The 19,564-nt window shown below is 40.4% G+C and overlaps 1 protein-coding gene across 12 annotated transcripts in view; it reads right to left on the reverse strand.

The window, feature by feature from the left end:
• The window catches only part of ctnnd2 (catenin delta 2), a 494,372-nt gene that overhangs the window by 322,241 nt on the left and 152,567 nt on the right, over positions 1-19,564 (reverse strand). Inside the window, exon 1 of one of the 12 annotated variants that reach the window (XM_031903684.1) lies at positions 7,683-7,871. The exons of the other annotated variants lie outside the window; for them this stretch is intronic. The gene's annotated coding sequence lies outside the window, so the exon portion shown is untranslated. Of the gene's footprint in view, positions 1-7,682; positions 7,872-19,564 lie in introns of those variants that run through there. 12 annotated transcript variants of the gene reach the window in all.

A 19,564-nucleotide genomic window follows, 5' to 3' on the forward strand; every position in this document is an offset into this window, starting at 1 on the left:
GCTAGGCACCCTCAGATCCGGCCTCCTGGACTAGCGGTGACCTGTTCCACCTACCTAGCCACTTAGTGCCCTGCACTCCAGCAGATGTAATGCTGGGGGGTCTTAACCCCACTACCACTCCTGGAGGGGCAATATCCACCCATTCTAACTTGGTGTCCTACATGGCACTCCTGGAGTGTCCTATTACTTGAACTACTATCTATTAACTGTGCCAGGGGTGCACACTACCTGAGCAGTCCCTGGGCTAAAATGTCTGCCAGCACATGGCTGCATCCCTTTATATCCCAGCACCCCATCTAGTGGTTGCTGGTGAGAAATGCAGGGGAGACTCCCTTTTAGCAGAAAAACATCTAGGACCACCTTTAGGTGTCCAATTCCCTAAGGCCACCCTCTAGTGCCTGTCTAAGGAGAACCCATCCTAGGGGCCCCAAATCTTGGGGATCCCTACACAAGCAACTTATATTTTAATGCAACTAAATATACAGATCCTTGATGGAAAAGAACTGAGGGGTATTTGTGAATAATAAATTTAGCTGCAGCACCAGCAGGAAGGACCAGCAACGCATTGTCCTTTAAAACAGATATAAATTAATGGGAGGAGAGGATAATTATTCCTCTTTAAAAAGCACTTGCAGGGTCGGACAGGGACAGCGGGGCACTAAAAAAAACCTGTGGGACCTGGCTGCCCAGACCTGATCCCTGGGCCATACCTCCCAACATTTGAAAAGCAGAAAGAGGGACAAAAATATGTGACGCGCGTAGCGCGGCAATTTTTTAGGCCACGCCCCCCAAACAGGCCCATTTTACAAAACCACACGCGAAAAGTATAAAATACACAAAAGCGCACCAGAAGACAGACACAGTAGCCCCAATCATTTTATGACATATTGTGGACCCAAGGATTTCATTATGCACTGTGGCACCTGTATATTATGACTCATGAAAGACATAGCTAGCCAGGGCCCCCTAAAACATTGGTCGTCAGGGCCCCCCTAAAACATTGCTAGCCAGGTTTTATGTTTTGCATTGGTGCCAGAGCATGGACCCCCTAAAACATTGCTAGCCAAGCCAGCCCAGAGCCTCCTAAAACATTGCTGGTCCTCCCCCAGTATCCCCATACTATGGGCCACTTCCCACTGCAGCATCCTCCCCAAATTCCTACAGTTCCCCCCCATTATCCGCCAGCTCCCCCCATCATCCTCCCAACATCCTCCAGCTCCCCCCAACATCCTCCAGCTCCCCCCAGCATCCTCCCAACATCCTCCGGCTCCCCCAGCATCCTCCCAACATCCTCTAAACTCCCCAGCATCCTCCAGCTCCATCCAGCATCCACCCAACATCCTCCAGCTCCCCCCAGTGTCCTCCCCAACATCCTTGAGCTCCCCCCAGCATCCACCCAAAATCCTCCAGCTCCCCCCAGCATCCACCCAAAATCCTCCAGCTCCCCCCAGCATCCTCCCAACATCCTCCAGCATCCCCAACATCCTCTAAACTCCCCAGCATCCTCCAGCTCCCCCAGCATCCACCCAAAATCCTCCAGCTCCCCCCAGCATCCACCCAAAATCCTCCAGCTCCCCCCAGCATCCTCCCAACCTCCTCCAGATCCCCCCAACATCCTCTAAACTCCCCAGCATCCTCCAGCTCCCCCCAGCATCCACCCAACATCCTCCAGCTCCCCCCAGTGTTCTCCCCAACATCCTCCAGCTGCCCCCAGCATCCACCCAAAATCCTCCCCATCGTCCCCCAGCTGCCCCTTACCTTAGTTTCTCCAGCTGCCTCCCAGCGTCCTCCAGCTGCCTCCCAGTGTCCTCCAGCTGCCCTTTACCTTCCTCCAGCGTCCTTCCCAGCGTCCCCCTGCATTCTGCGGCTCCCACTGCTCCTACCACCCCCCGCCCGCTTGCCCCGGCTCTTCTTCTCCTCCGCGTGACGTCACACGCATCGTTCGTTAGCCCCGCAGCTTCTGCACAGCGAATCCCTAAATGTTAGAACTGACCTGTGCGGCACAGAAGTTGCAGCGCTAATGAACGACGTGTGTGACGTCACAGGAGTATTTTAAAATCGGGACAAATCGGTGGCTGTCCGGGACAGCGGGACAGAGAGGCAAAATCGGGACGCGGGACAGTTGGGAGGTATGCTGGGCTGCAGATCTCCCTTCCTCGACAAGCTGAAAGTAAGTTTAATTTACATGGAGGAGGTGGTTGAGTGGGTGGCAAGGCCCCCTGCAGGGGGTTTGGGAGCCACAACAGGTGCCCATAGGGGGGTACAGGGCCCCGAGGCGGCAGCCCCTGTGGGCACTGCACCCCTCGGTCTGACCCTGAGTCATGTTAAATGTGCAAAGCACAAAGCAGTTGCTTTAGGGACTGGTCCAATTTTCACCTTGGAATCAGAAAGGAAATGTTTCCTTTTTTTCCAGGAATAGAGCTGCAATTTTTATTGAACTCTGTTTAATAGTGCTCCAAAATTTTTCCCTGTATCTGTTGTTAATTGCTTCCATATTTAGTACATATTTCAGGATGATAACATCTTCCATGAAGCAAGTTTTCTGTACTACTAGTTTGGAAAATGTTAAAAAAAAATCAACACTATGGGGCAGATTCACAAAAGGTCGTTATCACTTAACGCATAGTTTCATGCGTTAAAAAATTATCTTTAATTAAGTAACGATTCATCAAGGTCATTTCATATGCGCTACTAGTCATATTGTATGCAAAAAAATCTCAATTATTGTTATTGTAATGCTGTGTCACGCATTGCGAAATTATCTAATAGAAATAGTCCTAATGCATAATTCACAGACATATTTTAAGCGTTAAAAGCATAAAATGTTGCAATAATTACTGTGAAATTTAACACCTCCTAGGAGTGGGCATTACTAAACAACATTGCAGTCCGTGATTGTCTGTGGTGACAAGGTGGAGTTTGCAGTCGGATTTGAACAAGTGAACAAGTGAATCAAGTAGGTGATCGTCCTAGAGTGATTCATCCTTAAGTTTTCAGGGAAATGGTAATTTTCAGAAAGTAACGGGTAATAGCGTGTGATAATATCACGTGTTATAAAATAACGCATAAACTTATATATAATATTGCTTAAAATATGGCATTGCATGAAAAATAACAACAATATAATCGCTTCTTAAGTCAGACAAGTGGCCTTTTTGTGAATGATCATTAATTCTACAAATATAAGAATGGATACTATTTTTAAAGCATGCTAAAAATAACACTTTTTTGGCCTTTTGTGAATCTATGGCTCACTGCGCTGGGTATTGAATATGGAATTAACTGGTAAAGGAGGTAATACTAAATCCAAAAAATATATCAGTATAGGAATTACTGCAGTTCCATTGGTTCATCACAGGAATTTTGAAAGGGACAAAAGTTTTTCTGTTGGGAGTGTCAGTGACAATGCTCATGCTCAGTGTTTTTTTATTGTGATATGTATATTGTATATATACAATATACTGTGCTCCAGCAGCACATAGAATGTAGTTTCTGCAGAAAAGATGGGGCACTGAGGCATATTCGAAGGTGAATATCTTCACTACTAAATGGCTGTGGTTACCTTGGGCTAGTAGAGAACCCCAAAACATAAGAGTTCATTCACAATGCCCCATGCAAGGCAAGGGACATATGTAGGTGTCTACCCCTCCTACCTCTACTTTGCAGGTCATTCTGAGGCACAAGGTAGGAGCATCGGGGCTCTCAGTCTGTATCAGGGCCCAGTCCATACTACTTGCCTTAATGAAGGTGGTAAGGACAAGGCTAGCTGCGCATCCTGACACTACCTTCTTCACTGAATGTGGGGAGGGGGTGCAAGTGTTCCATGTTCTAGGCATGCCCTTGAAACCCTTAGTGCTCTTGCACTTTCCCCCAGGGGTCATAAATTACCCCTATAGTTGTTCATCATTTCTACCCTACTTCTTTTTTTTAGCTTAAGTTCTTATTTACTATACTTATTTATGTCTTAGAAGGGGTACTTAATGCTGTAATATGAAGTTATGTCATTAATTGAAAGTATAATAAAGAAACTTTGATTTTAGGAATTATCATTTTAACTTTTGTTAAATTATCTGCAATTCCAGATTCATCCACTGTTTTATTTATAGAAAGCAATCAGTATATTGACTATACATACTATACTTTTTTGCATATAAAATAAATATAATGAGAAACAGCAGGAGTTGGTGAAATAAGATCAAATTTACAATAGATCTAATAAGTAAACCACACCTTTTTTAACCAAAATGCTTACTACAATGAATTGAAATGCAAGGGCTTGCCAAGGCTACTGTTTCCTAGTTGCAGTATTGCTTAGAAAAACATCCGTTATGTGTTGTTATGATTGGTTAACACAAGTTTATTTCCAAATCTGGGGACAAAATTGAAAATCTGGGGGCCAAGCTTGAAACATCTATTTGATTAGTTTCATATCTAGGCAACATTTTGCTTATCTTGTTTTGGATTTTCAAAGAAATATAATATATACCCAGCCAAAACACCATACACAGTACTGTAAGGTAACAACTTCAATTTCATGTTGCAATTTGCAATAAAAACATGTTATTATTTTTAGTTTTGGGCTCTTTACAAAAAATCCATTTGAATGTCTTAGCTAAATGTGTGTACTTGTATGAGTTTGATTCTTTGCACTAATAACTAATAGACCTGCCCTGCAAACAGAAGCACTGAAGCACACTCATACAATCAGAGCAGTTAAGAATTGCTTTACTCAAAAGAAAGACAATATAAAAGAGCTTGGGGGCAAGGACAGAGGTCAGTAGGAAATTGTCTTTTGCATTTTCCCTTGTGATTACATTTCTTATCATCCTTTAGTTTATGCTTGATTAGTTAGGAACAAGTAATGTGGCTGGTTTTTCAGATTTTTAAGCTACAGCAAACCTTTTTTTTATACTACTACAGAGATAAACATAAGATGAATCATTTAATGCAGCACTTCCAAAAGGTAATATCATCATACTTTATTTTGTCTAAAACCATAATTTTCAGCATAATCTCCAGCCCTTGACCCTTGCATGTGGAAATGTGGAATTCTGCAGATGATTAAAACCACTATAAACCTAAACTAGCTTTCAGTGGTCAAAACTGCACCACTTATTTTTGATGGGGCCTAGCCAGTGCTTTGAAAAGGGAAAGAAGCATCCTCTACTGCCAACAATATATATATTACTATTAATACAGGACAATATATTGTAGGGCATTCCATCTGCTGGTATTGCTTGCAATAAATATCCACAAAAACCCACAGGCCCATCAAGAAGTTGCCCTAATCTCATTAAGGGTAAGTACCTGCATATATTTAAATCCCAAATGCATATACACCATACTTACATTTATTCACACTGAATGTCATCTGTCATTTAACCAATTCCCCCAAATTCCCCTTCAAGGATAACACTTCCTAGATGCAATATATAGTTTCCCAAAAACCACAAAAGCAAACATTTATGCGGTACTGTTTTAAAATTTTGACAAGTTCCAAGCAGAACTCATGTACTACAACTGATCTGTCCAACTTTCTACATCTGACATCATTAAAATCATGTAAATTAATTTGTTGTCATTATATCTGTTGTTCATAAAGCCATGCTGATTATCATTTATAGGGGCCGATTCACTAAAGGCTAAAAAAACATGGGTTATTTATAGCATGCATTAAAAATATTATCACTTCTTATATTTGGAGAATTAATGATCGATTCACAAAAAGTACACTTGTCTAAATTAAGAAGCAATTTTATTGTCGTTATTTATCTGGCGATGACATATTTTTAAGTGATAATCACTCTAGAGTTGATCCTTTCCCAAAAATTCAAGGATGCATCACTCTAGGATGATCACATATTTGATTCTCTTCTTCACAATCCAACAAAAATCCGACTTTGTTGTCTTCACAAACACTCACGAACTGCAATGTTTTTTTAGTAACGCCCACTCCTAGTAGGCATTAATATTGGCACAAATTATTGCCATATTTCATGCTTTTAACGCTTCAAATATGACTGTGAATTATGCGATGGACATACCGCTTTGCGATAATTGAGCTTTTTGCGCATGCGATATGAGTAGTAACGCATGCAAAATTACTTTGATGAATCGGTACTTAATTAACGAACACTTTTTAATGCATAAAACTATGTGTTAAGCGTTAACGACCTTTAGTGAGTCAGCCTCATAGTGTCATTATAAATAACATCTTAAGTGGGAACTCTTAACCTTTAAATCAGATCAGTTTGACAGAGGGGTTCAAACATTTTACAATAGCTGGATGTTAAAAGGTCCAACCAGTTATTTGGTCGTATATTTGAAATACATTTTAGTAGTCATAGTATCGGCAGATCTTTAATTGTATATTTTTTCACATTTTGTCAACTTGTGTTGGTAGCAGCTCATAAAATGTGCAGGTGTGTACACAAAATTGTGTTTACTTGGAGCATTTTACATGGAGCCAATGTTGCTGTGACAGTATTTAAGACCATGCCTTAAATAGTTGGGTGAAGCATCCTGAGTTGTTGTTCTATTGTCCAGCAGTAAAATTTTATAACTACAGTTCCTTCACTTATTTTTTCTTGTACTTAAGTTATATACTATACTTTATTAACTAACGACTTTGTATACTAAACCTATGCAAACAAAGTATTTTTGGCTATGAAATACAGAGGTTGTTGTGGCTGAGAACTCTAGTTAAGGGGAAAAATACAGCAGTTAGTTTAATCAGCTGGCTTTTATGCTCAAGTTGTTCATGGAACCTTGAGCAAGCAGTAAAGGTAAGCTTGTAACAGTTAGATGCAAGTATCCAAATACACAGCAAATTTTAGGACATATCTTAGGTATAAAATATGTAATCTGAATCTTTTTTTTTTTAAACATTTAGTCACTTTTCTTATATTTTGGTTTTAACCACATGCACAGAAACAATTTACTTGGAAGCAATATTTTTTTAACATGACAACCTATCAATATTTTAAAAACAGCATCACTGTTGAATTCAAGGTCTTTGACAGTATCATATTTTTATAATATGATGACAAATGTGTTACTTGCAAAATCTGTGCCATTATTTTAAACATATTTCAAAGTCTGCATTTTAGCAAAAGTAGCTGAAAGGATTTGATTACTTAAATAACATCAATTTACATCTTTATATTTAAAGAGAAGTTTGAGAAGAGAAATTATTTGCGCATATTTAAAAAATGTTGCCAATGCTTCCTCCAGCTAAGAGCATTCTTAAAGTTCTTCTTAATTTATCAGTGCATTGAAGTGTAACTTTTCAAAAACCTCCTCATTAATTTCATGCACTTACAGTCCGATGAACTTACAATATGTAAGAAAGCATTTTATGATATTATAGCACAACAACTTTTAGAGGTTGCTGTTATCTTGTGCATACAGAGCAGGGCAAAAATGAAAATTATTGCAAATTAAAATTTAAAGGAATTTGCACAAAATATATGTTAACATAACATGCGTCAAACAAGTTTTAAAAAAATGAAAAGAGAAAGACCCAGTTTGAAAAGATGCTGAGAAAACACACATGTATCCCCTGCTGCTATACATACGATCACAGAGAGAGGGGGAGAGACATACAGAGGGTGGGGAGAAAACTGTGGGAATAAGTATATAAAATATACTCAAGTGCATCTGTAGTTTGTGTATTTTTTTACCTTTGAAGCATAGTCTGTGAAGAGGATACTTTTTTCTCATTTCATGTCCTAAATGACAAAATCCAAGCACCCAGAAAAAATACACAAAAGAGTTTCCAGATCAGTTTTCAGCACTGTTCCTGGAAGCTTTTATCCATAGTACAAGTAAAAAAAAATAAACACATGAATTTTAAGTAGAATAAAAGTCTCAATGATAGGAAACAAAATATATTTTGCTAAGACTAGTCAATGCAATGATTAAAAAGGCTTGAAAGAAAGACACAAGCACAAGATATCCACCAAGACACTAAAAGGCAAGTGCTTACAGTCTTAATTCATAAAAGAACAGAGTTCAGTCAGGCACAAAGATCTCCATGGCAACAGGGATGTTAGACCCCCACTGGTATTATTTATGCAACATTTCATCACAAACAGATCCCTCCACTGGTCTGACTGGTATATTCTGCAATGTTTCAGACTCTCCCCTAATTCATCTTTTTTCACTATTTTCAGAAACAAAATGTGTGAAATCACAGACTGCCATTGCTGAATTATTAAATAAGTTTAAGCTTATATTAAGAGACAATTGTTGATCACAGTTAAGAGACAGAGTTGATCACTAGAAATGTTGGCATGCTACATGAAAATTATACTTTCCAAGGTAATGAAGCATATATTGATGTAATAGTTTGTGTTGCTGCAGCAATTTAGCGCAATTCATACTGATGTTTATAGTGATGCTAATGCAATATTTTGACCAAGATACTAAAATGATTAGTATGCCATTATGGTTAACAAGGAGAATAGTAAAATACTTGGAATTTAAATAGACACTCATATTATTGCAACTATTTCTTCAAAACATTCAGTGAATTATAGGCAATTACCTGTTATTAGAGTGAATATGCATTGTACTTCAAACACAAACTTTTTGCAGCCCTCCATCTGCTGGATTTAATATGATTTAAAATCCACGACTACTCAACAAATCAGGTCCTTACTTTTTTACATAAAAAGTTTTTTAGTTTCAGATGAGGACTTCCATGCTGATTCGCTCAGTAACTGGAAATTGATTGCTGAAAAGATTCTTTAGAAAGGTAACTTCATCTTGTAAACCACATAATAGATCTATTTAATTTATTAAATCTGTACCATTTATAAATCTATATACCTTACATGTAGTACTCACACACCAATTTACATCCCCAAAATATTTGCACGTCAAAAACATTGTTTTTTTTACGCGTGCAACAGTTTTTTTTTTTTATGCCTGTCATTTTCGCTTTTTGCACATTTTTTAACATTTTGCTCATCATTCATAGTATAAATGATCATATAATATTATAAATTGACCAGGGATTTATTTGGTCTGAAGTTTGTACTGTAAAATGGAAATTATTAGTGATGGTCAAAAAAATTCGGCAGGCATGGATTCACAGCGAATGTTCATGTTTTGCCATTGGCGGATGTTTTCCTGAAATGGGCTACAAAATTTGCTGTGCAAAAATCTTTTCAGCCATAGTCATGTGCAAGCCCACTTTCTGAAACTTGAACTAGACCTGGACTCACAACCAGCATCACAGTCCACAATCCACATTTTTGTCCACTTGGACCCTTTACTCGATCACAACCTAACATGCTACCAGCTGCCAATCATAAAACCAGAAGTGATGTAGCTGAGGACCAAGTGCTATTATCGCAAACAGTAAGTGGTAGCGTCAAAATGTACATGTGTTTGCAAATGTTTTTTTCTCATACCACTTTTTAAAAGAATACTGTCATGGGAAAAATGTTTTTTTCAAAACGCATCAGTTAATAGAGCTTCACCAACATAATCCTGCATTGAAATCCATTTTTTAAAAGCACAAACAGATTTTTTTATATTTCATTTTGAATTTTCACACGGGGCTAGCCATGTTCGCCATGGCCATGTGACCTGTGCTCTGATATACTTCAGTCACACTTAACTACTGCACTGCGAGTTGGAGTGGTATCACCTTCCCTCCCTTTTTCTCCCAGCAGTCGATCAGCAGAACAATGGGAAGGTAGCAAGATAGTAGCTCCCAGTAGATATCAGAATAGCACTCAATAGTAAGAAATCCAAGTCCTGCTTGGGACCAGTTACATGGGAGTAGAAGAAACAATAGGTTACCTGAAAGCAGTTCTATTGTGTAAAGCTGTCTCTTTCTGAAAGCTCAGACTCAGGCACAAAGATGGCTGCCTACACAACAATATTACAACTAAAAAAAATACATTTGTTGGTTCAAGAATAACATTTTAAATAGTAGAGTGAACTAGAAAGGGAAGTTTGAGAACAAACTTCATGTTGGTTTAAAAAAAGTGAAGTCACTGAATGAAATCTGATTGGCTGTTGTTGGCTCCACCCATTTTTTTTTAACCTTGGACCACAGTTAAATAGTAAAAACCACTATGCAAGGTTAGGGGAGCCTGGTTTTAATAGTGTCTGAATGCCAGCAATATGAATTTCCCAATGAGTGACATATGATTAGCTGTTGGTGGCTCCGCCCACTTTTTCTAACCTGGAACTGCAGTTACCCAGTGACTAACTCTGCAAAGATTTTATGTTGTTAAATCTTTTAATAATTTTTAATTCACATACCACTAAAGGATATGTAGCAGCGATGAGTGAATCTGTCCCCATGAGGAAAATGCATTCACTAACTAATCTCTAGATTAAATCTGTAACTGCCTATGGTGATCTAAGTGTCTAGTATAGTTCAGGGCACTAAAAAAGAACTTATAAAAATATGAAGAATGAGCTGCCAGGTCCTTTTGGTTATAACACTCTGAAAATCCCAAGCATCTAGAGAGGTGTCTGTCAGGACAAAAGCTACAGTTCAGTCTAAACAGGTTAAGGGCAGATGGTGGGCTGAATTTGCTTTCCTTGTTGAATTGCTCATTTGCATATTTTTAAACAATCATTAAAGGACAAGGAAAGTAAAAATCACTGGAGGGGTTGTCAGGTATACTTTGTACCTAGGAAAACTCTTATTAAATATAGGGGCATGTCTTCGATTTGACCAAGGAGTTGTGCTAAAGGTGGTGCTCATGCTATTTATTAAATATGGGACATGGACATACTGATACAGCAAATACTGTAAGTCTCTAAATAAAAGATGCCATATTAATCCTTATTTAGATTAAAAAGGACTACATCAAACAAATCCTGAAAAAATAAGTAAAGAGGTTTGGCAATCAATGAGCTAACTTCATTTAATACACTGGAATGAATATCATTCGGTCCTGGACCTTTGTTTACCATTACATGTTCAGGTCTCTTACTGTTCTTTCCTCCTGGGTGACCCATGCATCAGTAGTTATACTACTACAATTGGGATTATTATAAAGGAAGCCTTCATTAGCTGGATCCTTAGCTGTAGTCCGTCTGCTCTGATTCTGATTTACTAATCTACCATACTCTCTGCTGCCTCAGTTGACCTGTCTGGAGGAACGTAGGTGGTTTTTAATGATGAGGGTAGTGAGGTTGTGAAATGCTCTTCTGAGTGATGTTGTGATGGCAGATTCTGTTAATAAGAGGGGCTTGGATGATTTCTTGAACAGACATAATATTCAAAGTTATTGTGATACTAAAATCTTCAATTAGTATTGATATATACTTGTGCAAATTATGTGAGTGTATAGATAGGCCAGGATAGGTTTATTTGTGCTGGGGTTCACTTGGAAGGGTTGAACTTGATGGACTTTGGTCATTTTTCAACCCAACTTAACTATGTGACTATGTAATGTGCACACCTACCAAAATACCATAAAATCTTTTAAGGAGAAGGAAAGGCTAATAAAGAGTTAATCTCAAGCTGCAGGTATACCTTCAGTTCTCTCAATAGTGCCCTTAAGTATCCCCATATTTCTCCTGTTCAGATGATCAGAAGCCTCATAGGAAAAAAAACGTTGAGCTCTGTAAAGAAAGTTCTCATAATGCCTCGCTCCTGCACCAAGACAGGTTTACATGCTCAGTGTGTAAAACTATGACGAAGCTTCCTGCTGATTGGCTCAGATCACACATTCCTAAGTGGGGGGGAGGGAGTTCTTAGCATTCTTGAGGGAGGGGGGAGCAGGAGAGAGGAGAGAGATGTGTGTCTTTGTCACAGGAAAACAAAGAGACAACAAATCCCGTTTCTTTTGACAGAGAACTCAGTGCAGTGTTTCTGTAAGTGCTTATGGCTGTATTTACATAGACCTTTCTGATAAAGCTTACTTAGTTTTTACTTTTTCTTCTCCTTTAAGGGAGAACTAAACCCTAAAATCAATATTGCTAAAAATGCTGTATTATATTGAAAATTTTATATTATTTATCAAAAATATATAGCTATATATATATATATATTATCAAAAATTTATAATAATAATAATCCCAGTAGTGTGCGCACAATACAAAATTCTTCAATAATTCTTCAATAGTTCCATGCAGAATAACTCGACTTGAGTGAGCTGTAATACATTTCTTAGGCAAAGGGTGCAACCCCCCACAAGGATTGACCTGTCAATCTAAATCTGCATGAAGATAGAATGAAGAGAGAGGGAGATAGTGAAGAGTAACTTGATTTTTTCATACACGGTACAAATTGTTTAATTGGTTATATTTAGAAGGTTTCTTAAGATAAGAAATAGTTTATATTACATTTTCATTTTTGTGATAGTTCCCCTTTAATGTTGATAAATCCAAGGCTATACACTTGGAGGATTTTTTTGCGAACCAGAACAGATCATCTCTCATCACCACTACTAAAGCATATAAAGTGATCTTTTGAGAGATGGAATATAATTTTGCCTCAGCTGCATATAGACCCCCAGTGCAGTTTTGGCCTCCAGTTCTTAAACAGGCTATTAATAAGCTGCAAACAGTGCTGAGATGTGCAAATAAACTGGTAAAAAGAATGAAAGACTGGTGATTTATCTGGAAAAAGGTTAAATCATTACTTTTTCACAAGCTTATAAGGACATCATAGACAGATAGTGTGGGATCTTTGTTCACATATGAAAGTACAAAGCACAAGAGGTAACCACTTTGAACTTTAGTAAACATTTTAAAAACCAGGGAAATTGCATATAATATTGGGAGAGCTAACAAAATGGAAAAAAACATAAAAAATAACAAAAGCAACATGTAGCTGAAATGAGTATACTTAGGGATCATTTATCAAAGGGAAATACAAAGAGGATCATTGATACACGTTCTTAGTTAATAAGAGCTAAAAGGCACAGACAGTAGCTAAAATGCACGCAGAATCAGCCCAACACAAAATGGCAACTTAATAATTTATCAGGGATCATTCATTTCTCCTGTAATTTGCATATTTTTTCTCATCTGTAAGACAATTCCTTATAAAGGGATACTATCAGATTTTATTTAAGCTCAATAAAAAGCTCAGTTTTACTTGCATGAAAAGGGTTGTCTTGGCTAGGCAGCAGCTATTGAAAAGTGTTGCTTATCTTGAAGGGTGGGATATTTGAGAAAGCTTGATTTAAGCAGATACTGTTCTCTACAGAACACAGAATCTGTGTATGTATAAGTATATACTGCATTAAAATATAAAAGTTACTTCAAAAAATAATGAAATAAATAATCTTTAAAAAACATAAACATGATAATGTCCCTTTAAGTGTTTTAGTGTAGCCAAATGTTCTGTAATAAATGTTTGTGTAGAAGAAAACTATTTGGTCAAGCAACAGAAAGGGGACATTTTGACATTTCTATGTTTCTGTTACATACACATTGTCACGGTCAAGTTCCCTTGTCTCGGCTCGGCTTCACCAGTATTGTGACCGCCTTTGGCTTCGGGAGGAGCCCTCAGCTACTCAGATGCCACCTGGACTTAACGAGAGGAACTAGGCAGGAGTTCTGGCAAGCAAAGGGGCACGACTGTATATAGAGTCAGTTAGGCCGAAGATCACGGTACAAATAGGGTTAAACAAGTTCGTAGTCAGGCAGGCTGGGTCGAGGCAGGCTGAAACCAGGGATCGTCAGACAGGCAAGGGTCAACCAGATAATCAAGCAGCGGGGTTAGGCAAAATCGGAGTCAAAAGGTACAAGCCGAGGTCAGGTTACATATTTCAGAATAGTCAGGAACAGGCCGGGTCAAAACAGGAAAAATACAAACAGGAACAAAGGCACAAAGCTCAGGAAGGCACCAGAATCAAATTCTATCACGGGCAATGAATGTAAACAAAAGTCCCTTTAAATAGTTTGAATTTCGCGCCATTGCGCGCTGACGTCATGACGCCAGCGTGCGTGCGCCACTTAGGAAGGAGCCGGCACAGAGGGAGAACGGCGCGGCGGGCGTCCCCGCCGATGGCAGCGCGGTGGGCGTCCCCGCCGCGCTGTTAAGTGTTTTATTACATTACCCCCCTCTCTAGGGGGGGCCACTGGACCCCCAGGCTTCTCAGGAAACCTTGAATGGAATTGCTTCCTGAGACGATCAGCCTTGATGTCATCAACTGAGACCCAAGAGTTCTCCTCAGGACCGAAGCCTCTCCACCTGGTGAGATATTGTAACTTACCTCTCAGACGGGAGTCGAGGAACTCCTGGATCTCGTACTCAGGCTGACCTTCAACCAACACCGGGGGAGGAACTTACAGACAACGAGTATTAGAAGCAGGTTTTAGGAGAGAAACGTGAAAGGTATTAGCAATCTTGAAATTAGGAGGTAACTGAAGACGGACAGAAGATGAGTTAATTATTGCAATGATGGGATATGGACCAATGAACCTGGGACCCAGTTTGGGAGAGGGGACCTTCAACTTAATATTTTTGGTAGATAACCATACCAAATCCCCCACCTTGTACTGGGGAGCCTCCCTACGGGATTTGTCAGCAGCTTTTTTCTGGGCTAGGGAAGCTGCCGACAATGAATCATGAACTGACGACCATATTTCAGAAAATTTTAAGACAGAGGAATTGGCAGAGGGTACCGGGGAATTAGAGCCAGAAAAAGAAAATGCTTTGGGGTGCAACCCATAAACGACAAAAAAAGGAGACCTCCCTGAGGAGGAATGGGTAGCATTATTGTAAGCAAATTCTGCCCAAGGAAGCAGTTCAGACCATGTGGACTGGTTATCGGATACATAGCACCTGAGATACTGCTCAAGGGACTGATTCACCCTTTCGGTTTGACCATTAGTTTGGGGGTGATAGGCAGAGGAAAAAGACAATTCTGTACCAACCAAAGAACAGAAAGCACGCCAAAATTTAGAAACAAACTGAACCCCCCTGTCAGAAATAATATTTTCAGGAAACCCATGAAACTTAAAAATGTGCGTGATGAATAAGTCAGCCAGGACCTTAGCAGAAGGGAGTTGTGGTAAAGAAATAAAGTGAGCCATCTTACTGAACCTATCGACCACCACCCAAATCACTGTATTTTTTGAACCAGGCCTAAAAGTTAAAACAAAATTGAACCTTGAAAAGAATAAAGCCCATCTGGCTTGTCTTGGGTTCAAGCGCTTAGCGGACTCAATGTAAAGTAAATTTTTATGGTCCGTATAGACCGTCACCGGATGCTTAGCCCCCTCTAAAAGATGACGCCATTCCTCAAAGGCCAATTTGACCGCCAACAACTCCCTGTTCCCTATATCGTAATTTACCTCTGCGGGTAAAAACTTCTTGGAAAAAAAAGCACATGGATGCAATTTGTTGGTCATCGGGTGTCTTTGAGAAAGGACTGCCCCAGCTCCCACCTCAGATGCATCTACTTCTACAATGAAAGGGAGTGCAGAATCGGGGTATTTAAGGAAAGAGGCAGAACTGAACTCTTTCTTGAGAGTTTCAAAAGCTTGAACAGCCTCAGGGGACCACATGCTGGGATCAGCGCCCTTCTTAGTTAGATTCGTGATGGGGGCTACAATAAGGGAAAAATTCTTAATAAATTGACGATAATAATTGGCAAACCCAAGAAACCTTTGTACTGCACGTAAAGAAAGAGGTTGTGCCCAGTCCAGGACCGCTTTCACCTTACCAGGGTCCATCTCTAGACCTTTGCTGGTAATAATAAACCCCAAAAACTGGACCGAAGAGACCTCAAAGATACATTTTTCAAGTTTCGCATACAGATTATTCTCCCTTAGCCTCTTTAAGACTTCACAGACATGGATACGATGTTCATTGAGGTTAGACGAGAAAATAAGAATATCGTCCAGGTAGACCACTACAAATACCCCTAGTAAATCACGGAAAATGTCATTGACAAATTCCTGAAAAACTGCGGGGGCGTTACAGAGCCCGAAGGGCATTACTAAATATTCGTAGTGGCCGTCTCTGGTGTTAAAAGCAGTTTTCAACTCATCCCCTTCTCTAATACGAATGAGATTGTATGCCCCTCTCAGATCGAGCTTGGTATAGACTTTAGCCCCCTTGACCTGGTCGAACAACTCGGAAATTAGAGGAAGGGGGTAGCGGTTTTTAACTGTGACCTTATTTAAACCTCTGTAGTCAATACAAGGGCGAAGACTACCATCCTTCTTACCCACAAAGAAAAATCCCGCACCTGCAGGAGAACTAGAGGGCCGAATAAAACCCCTTTCGAGGTTTTCCTGGATATACTCCCTCATAGACTGAGATTCAGGTAGGGAAAGAGGATATGTGCGACCCCTAGGAAGGGAGGCGCCTGGAACCAGGTCAATGGGACAGTCATACTGTCTGTGCGGAGGTAAGGTCTCGGCAGCCCTTTTGGAAAAAACATCAGCGAAAGCCGAATAGGCTGCAGGTAAACCCTCTAGTAAGGTGTTCGCAATAACAGGAGGAATACAAACACCCCTACAACCATCACCCCATTGAGTGACCTCCCCTGTAACCCAGTTAATTAGGGGGTTATGAGCCTGGAGCCAGGGTAACCCCAAAATGAGAGGAGAAGAGGCACCTTCGATGAGGAAAAAGGCTATCTCCTCACTATGAACATCATTTGTACTTAATGATAAGAAGATGGTTTTCTTATTTACCACCCCTGAGCCTAGGGGTCTTCTGTCCACCGCTAAAATTCTCATGGGAACATCTAGAGGAACCACAGGAATGCCGTGTCTGGCTGCAAACGTGGCATCTAAAAAGTTACCCTCTGCCCCAGAGTCCACAAAAGCGGACACGTTAATAGAGCCCGAAGGCCTTGGAGGCAAATTGGGGAGAGGAAACGCCTGCACCCAAATGAAGCTCCCCTTCTTCATTTAGGCTGGGGCGTTTCCCGGCCTCTTAGTGCATTGCTTCAGAAAATGACCCTTGTCCCCGCAATATATACATAACCCAAGGGTCCGCCTACGTGTCTTTTCCTCAGGAGAGAGATGGAATAGGCCTAGTTGCATAGGCTCCTCCTGAGGTGGAGACACAGGGGAAACCAAAGACTTGACATTGGGCACCAAGTCAGGTCCCATATAAGTAACCCTAGAAAAATTAGCATGACCCCTCTCACTCCTTCTCTCCCTCTGTCTCCTATCGATCTGGATGACTAGGGACATGAGATCATCTAGACTGGACGACAAGGGGTAATTCACCAGACTATCTTTAATGGAGTCAGATAACCCGACACGGAACTGACTGCGCAGGGCCGCATCGTTCCACTCAGTCTCTCCTGCCCACCGGCGGAACTCTGTGCAGTATACCTCTACCTCCCGTCTCCCTTGGCGCAATTTATGAATCGCCGAATCGGCTGATGATGCACGATCTGGGTCATCGTAAAGAACTGCCATAGTATCAAAGAATACATCAAGGGAAAAACAGGCAGGATCAGAGGGAGGCAGTCTAAGGGCCCAAACTTGGGGATCCCCCACTAGAAGGGTCATAACAAATTTTACTTTTTCCACACCAGAAGGGAAAGAATGAGGGAAAAAGCTAAGATACAGTTTACATGCCTCTTTGAAGACGAAAAATTTGGACCTGTCCCCAGAGAATTTCTCTGGAAATGCAATTTTGTGTTCTTGGGGCCTGAAAGTGTTACCCCCCAAAGCGTACGAACCCACAGGAGGGGAAGAACTAGGAATTGGCTGCTGCTGTGAAGCTTGCGGGGTCTCCAGCTGGCGGGTTAAATTGTGAAAACCCTGCAGGAGATAATTTTGCTTTTGCTCCTGATCCTCCAAGCGCTGTAGCAGGGCAGTAAGAAGCGCTTCGGTAGTAGCAGATGGAGCGGGAGAAGCAGCAGCGGACTCAACGTGATCTTGGTCCTCCATGGCCCGTGATAATGTCACGGTCGGCACCCTAAACCAGAACAGATGCCAAGTTCCCTTGTCTCGGCTCGGCTTCACCAGTATTGTGACCGCCTTTGGCTTCGGGAGGAGCCCTCAGCTACTCAGATGCCACCTGGACTTAACGAGAGGAACTAGGCAGGAGTTCTGGCAAGCAAAGGGGCACGACTGTATATAGAGTCAGTTAGGCCGAAGATCACGGTACAAATAGGGTTAAACAAGTTCGTAGTCAGGCAGGCTGGGTCGAGGCAGGCTGAAACCAGGGATCGTCAGACAGGCAAGGGTCAACCAGATAATCAAGCAGCGGGGTTAGGCAAAATCGGAGTCAAAAGGTACAAGCCGAGGTCAGGTTACATATTTCAGAATAGTCAGGAACAGGCCGGGTCAAAACAGGAAAAATACAAACAGGAACAAAGGCACAAAGCTCAGGAAGGCACCAGAATCAAATTCTATCACGGGCAATGAATGTAAACAAAAGTCCCTTTAAATAGTTTGAATTTCGCGCCATTGCGCGCTGACGTCATGACGCCAGCGTGCGTGCGCCACTTAGGAAGGAGCCGGCACAGAGGGAGAACGGCGCGGCGGGCGTCCCCGCCGATGGCAGCGCGGTGGGCGTCCCCGCCGCGCTGGTAAGTGTTTTATTACACACATTTTCTATGCATAAATTGCATCTGTTTGGATGAAAGGATAGGAGAATTAAATATCATATAATTTAAAATAAGCAACAGCAGCAACAATATGGGGCTGATTTACTAACCCACGAATCCGACCCGAATTGGAAAAGTTCCGACTTGAAAACGAACATTTTGCGACTTTTTCGTATGTTTTGCGATTTTTTCGGATTCTGTACGAATTTTTCGTTACCAATACGATTTTTGCGTAAAAACGCGAGTTTTCCTATCCATTACGAAAGTTGTGTAAAAAGTTGCGCATTTTGCGTAGCGTTAAGTTTTAACGCTACGAAAAATGCGCAACTTTTCGCGTAAGTTTTAACGCTACGAAAAATGCGCAACTTTTTACACAACTTTCGTAATGGATAGGAAAACTCGCGTTTTTACGCAAAAATCGTATTGGTAACGAAAAATTCGTAAAGAATCCGAAAAAATCGCAAAACATACGAAAAAATCGCAAATTACCGATCATTACGAAAAAAACGCAATCGGACTCCATTCGACCCGTTCGTGGGTAAGTAAATCAGCCCCTATATGTTGGTAATAAGCATCTTATATTATTTAAACTGGTATTAAAATGGTATGGTAAAAAAAAATGGTAAAGGTATTTTAAATTATCTAGGTAATTTTACAAAATACTTTTAATAATCTGTTTGAAAAATCAAATTGTGGATGACATGTTGTGGGAAAGTGATTTGATATAGGCATTGGTGCAGAAAGACCACTAACCTTTTGTCAAAGAGTTCTTTTAATAGGAAGGTTGCGTTGAATATGTGTTATAGCCTATTGTTCACAAAGTAGAAAATTTAATTAGCCTGGTTCATTGCATTTCTTACTGTGTTATATAATTTGCAATTATCTGTTTGTAAACCCCAAGTTCTTTGTGACAATAAATTCATTTTTCTCTATATTAAGTTCAGTAAAAAAAAAAAAAAGACTATGAAAACTTTTAAGAGAAATGCTTACAGTATGTATCCATTGGTTCTGCATATATTAAATATTTACCAGTTATGATTTGACTAAATTTA

The sequence above is a fragment of the Xenopus tropicalis genome, chromosome 6 (assembly GCF_000004195.4).
Source record: "Xenopus tropicalis strain Nigerian chromosome 6, UCB_Xtro_10.0, whole genome shotgun sequence".
In the NCBI taxonomy this organism is placed as follows: domain Eukaryota; kingdom Metazoa; phylum Chordata; class Amphibia; order Anura; family Pipidae; genus Xenopus; species Xenopus tropicalis.